The sequence below is a fragment of the Ursus maritimus genome, unplaced genomic scaffold, assembly GCF_017311325.1.
Source record: "Ursus maritimus isolate PB19 unplaced genomic scaffold, ASM1731132v1 scaffold_26, whole genome shotgun sequence".
Classification (NCBI taxonomy): Eukaryota; Metazoa; Chordata; class Mammalia; order Carnivora; family Ursidae; genus Ursus; species Ursus maritimus.
In genome coordinates, this window is record NW_024425119.1 from 10,259,158 (window position 1) to 10,263,728 (window position 4,571).

The window sequence follows — 4,571 nt, forward strand, 5'->3', positions numbered from 1 at the left end:
GTGTGTGTGTGTGTGTGTGTGTGTGTGTGTGTGTGTGTGTATCACCACATCTTCTTTATCCATTCATCTGTCAGTGGACATCTGGGCTCTTTCCATAGTTTGGCTATTGTGAACATTGCTGCTATAAACATTAGAGCGTAGGTGCCCCTTCGGATTACTACATTTGTATCTTTGGGGTAAACACCAGTAGTGCAATTGCTGGGTCCTAGGGTAGCTCTATTTTCAACTTTTTGAGGAAACTCCATACTGTTTTCCAGAGTGGCTGTGACAGCTTGCATTCCCACCAACAGTGTAAGAGGGCTCCCCTTTCTCCACATCCTTGCCAACATCTCATTTCCTGACTTATTAATTTTAGCCATTCTGACTGGTGTGAGGTGGTATCTCATTGTGGTTTTGATTTGTATTTGGGAAAATCATTTTTGATGGCAGGTCTGTGGTGCATGAATTCAGAAAAATAATAAGAAGCTAGGTCTTGGGTATCAGCATGTGTCTGGGCTAATTTCAGGGTAATGCTTTTGTATTAGACAGTATAATTAATATTATAATTAAAAGACTGACATGTAAATGCACTTTTCACATTCATTTTAATTTCCTGTTCTTCATTCTGTAATTTATAAATCATTTTGTGCATTTTTCCCTGGTCTTAAGGAGCAGATAGTATTTATGATACTTCTGAATTCTGAGTGAGAAGCCAAAATCATCTGGTTAAATTATGACCAACAAAATTCTAATATAGAAAAACATAATGAGACCAAGTGTAATGGTCATATTGCATAAAAGCCTTATATTAGCATTTAGCATGTTTGGTGGAATATCAAAAAATGACTCAGACTTACTAATTTTGGACATTACACTCTTATCATTGACCTCACTCATGGACTGCTGGTAATGTGAATTCACATTCTAACAACATTGAGTGATTTAGGGGGAAAAGCTGATACCAGGTACTTTTAATATGAGCAAATGAATATGAATGGCTTATATATCACAAATCAATTTCATGGGAAAGAAACTCAAGCCTCTTCCAGCCCCCAGTGCTCCACCAATTCAGTATTTGCCTATCTGCTGTGGAACCTCCATGAAACCAGATACAAAATTGTTTTCTTTTTTCCCCACATATATCCACAAAGGTATATATGCAGCTAGAAATTACTCAGAGTACAACCTTCACTTGCATTAAGAGAAAGATATATTTCCAAAAGGGTAATTTTATTAGTGACAATGGTAAAGTAGTTCAGATTTAAAGGCTCTAGTGGCTTGGACAAAACTGAATTTGAATTCTTACTTAAATTCCTATTCTAGTTGAGTCCCTAAGCAAGTAATTTTATTTTCAGAGCCTCAATTTTCTCATCTATACAATGGGAATATCTACTTTGTGAATTGGCTGAGAAATAAAAACAAATACTTTCAGAGCAAGCATATAAAACAGAAGTGGGAACGTAGTAGGTGTGCATTAAATTGACTTCACTTGCTGTCTTCTTATGCTAGATTTCTAGGCTGCTTTGCCATTTTACTGTCTTCAAAGGCCGAGGAAAGATGCTAACAGAGATAGGGAAGGAAAAGCACAAAGAATCTCACTGAAGAATAAAGTAATTCACTAAAAAGATATGGAATTAGAGGTCTGAACAGAATGTCTTCCTTTTCCAGTGTTTCACTGGCAGATAACTATGTATCAAATAAATGGCTTAAAGACTAAAAGATACTTTCACGTATTTATTGTAGGGATCCTGGAGCTTTCTGAATTCTCCCCAACAGCTTTTCATCTTTAAGACCTCCATTGCCTGAGTTCTTACCTTAACCCCTCCCCTTATTTCTCTTGCTTCCCCTGGACTGGTTCAGACTGTCCATTAAGGTTGATTTCTGAGACATTAGGAGCGCTGCACTTTTATTGACGATTATGGTGTGACTCTTGTTATAAAATGGGAAGTTTTCCTAGAGGAGTCTTTAAGAAAATCAAAGCTTTTCTGAAACATTTGGATCATAAAAGTTGTATTCCACCGATATATAACATGTCTTTTATTTCATGTTTTTCCTGAAAACTAAACCTAATCACGTGAATATCACGTGACTCTTTCAGCGTTTTCGAAACACGGTTTTCAGTCATTATCCTCTCCAGGACCCACCATATATTTGTAAACTCCTGTGGTTGGTTTAACCTGAAAATAGAGGGTTTTCTGTATATCACCGCCCAGGAATTTGAGGGTGTATGACAAGGTAATAAAAGTTCCCTTTTCTCACTGTGAAAGAGTCCAATTCCAATGTTCTCTGACATAAGGATGATAGCAATGTTCAACATCTGTATACTAAATAGATAATGGAAATATGAGCTCAATTTGACAGATTTTTCCTATGTGCATATGATTATGTAATAAATGATAAATAAAATACCACAAGTATTACCGTGAATTCTGATGACCTGCTGGAGATTGCTCAGAGCCCTTGCTTTCTTAACTCCTTCCCTTTGCATTTGCTGTTAACTACATGACTCAGGAAAAAGTACTAATATTTTGCATAAGTCTTTCTTATTCTATGAGATCCAGCTCAAAATCCAAATGCTATATGAATTCTTTCCTGAATGCTCCCTGAAATGGTCCCTTATTCTTCCACAGTCAGGAAGCACTTCTTTCATAAGTCACTTTAGTGATTTCAGTGCCATGCATTTGGGGTCCTTACCATAGGCTATGTCTTACGGACCCTAAGGGAGAGGAAGTAACCTTTGGGGGAAAATAAAAACACTTTCTGAACACCTATGAAAGTCTTACCATCAAACTACCTAGTTACTGATGCTCAAGTAAAATTATTTTCTTAATTTGTGACTAAACAAAAAATTCCACCGTCACACAAGGGTCTTTCTTGACTCAGGAGAGATGCAAATGCTATTTCCATTGCCGGCTAAGCTTTTCCCATTTACTTCCCCCTCCAGATAACTCCCCTTCACCTTGAGAGCTCAGCTCTCATTTCCTAAAAAAGGCTTTGTCCTAAGCACTCCCATCCCATTCTCTGCTCTATGTTCTTTTAGCGTTCTATAGTTGTTTTAATTCTCTCCACAAGAATGACTTACTATAATTAATAAATTATTGGTAATTTTATCATCTTACCCTTTACCTCATCTTTCATAATATAGTGTAAAAGATCATGTCTCACTTGTTCACAGTCATATCCCCTGAGTGCATCACACTATAGTTTATGTAGTAGGTTCTCAATATTTGCTGAGAGAATAAACAAATAAGTGGTTTTTGACTGAGTAAAAACCAGTAAAAATTTTTGAAAATTCCAATACTGTTAACCATGTTTTATTTTTCGCTCTTCGGCTTTGGCTGCTGTGCTTGTCTAGAAAGTTGAGTACAGATGCAACTGTTAGCTCTTTGCCGATGAAGAGAAGAATTTACCAGAGAGCTGGGTTCTCTGTGCTACTCAGAATTCCATTATACTTCAGCGAGAAAGCACGGATGATTTAGTATTGCTTAATCTTGATTTTACACGTTTTCCTTCGGCAGGCAGCTAGATCACAAACAAAGTAGCCATGCAAGCTGAATATTTTGATGTGGCTCCTTATTCAGATATTAAATGGATATGTATCTTTAACTAAACCCCTCATCACGTGAATATCACGTGATTCTTTCAGCGTTTTCGAAACATGGTTTTCAGTCATTATCCTCTCCAGGACCCACCATATATTTGTAAACTCCTGTGGTTGGTTTAACCTGAAAATAGAGGGTTTTCTGTATATCACCGCCCAGGAATTTGAGGGTGTATGACAAGGTAATAAAAGTTCCCTTTTCTCACTGTGAAAGAGTCCAATTCCAATGTTCTCTGACATAAGGATGATAGCAATGTTCAACATCTGTATACTAAATAGATAATGGAAATATGAGCTCAATTTGACAGATTTTTCCTATGTGCATATGATTATGTAATAAATGATAAATAAAATACCACAAGTATTACCGTGAATTCTGATGACCTGCTGGAGATTGCTCAGAGCCCTTGCTTTCTTAACTCCTTCCCTTTGCATTTGCTGTTAACTACATGACTCAGGAAAAAGTACTAATATTTTGCATAAGTCTTTCTTATTCTATGAGATCCAGCTCAAAATCCAAATGCTATATGAATTCTTTCCTGAATGCTCCCTGAAATGGTCCCTTATTCTTCCACAGTCAGGAAGCACTTCTTTCATAAGTCACTTTAGTGATTTCAGTGCCATGCATTTGGGGTCCTTACCATAGGCTATGTCTTACGGACCCTAAGGGAGAGGAAGTAACCTTTGGGGGAAAATAAAAACACTTTCTGAACACCTATGAAAGTTTTACCATCGAACTACCTAGTTATTGATGCTCAAGTAAAATTATTTTCTTAATTTGTGACTAAACAAAAAATTCCACCATCACACAAGGGTCTTTCTTGACTCAGGAGAGATGCAAATGCTATTTCCATTGCTGGCTAAGCTTTTCCCATTTACTTCTCCCTCCAGATAACTCCCCTTCCCCTTGAGAGCTCAGCTCTCACTTCCTAAAAAAGGCTTTGTCCTAAGCACTCCCATCCCATTCTCTGCTCTATGTTCTTTTAGCATT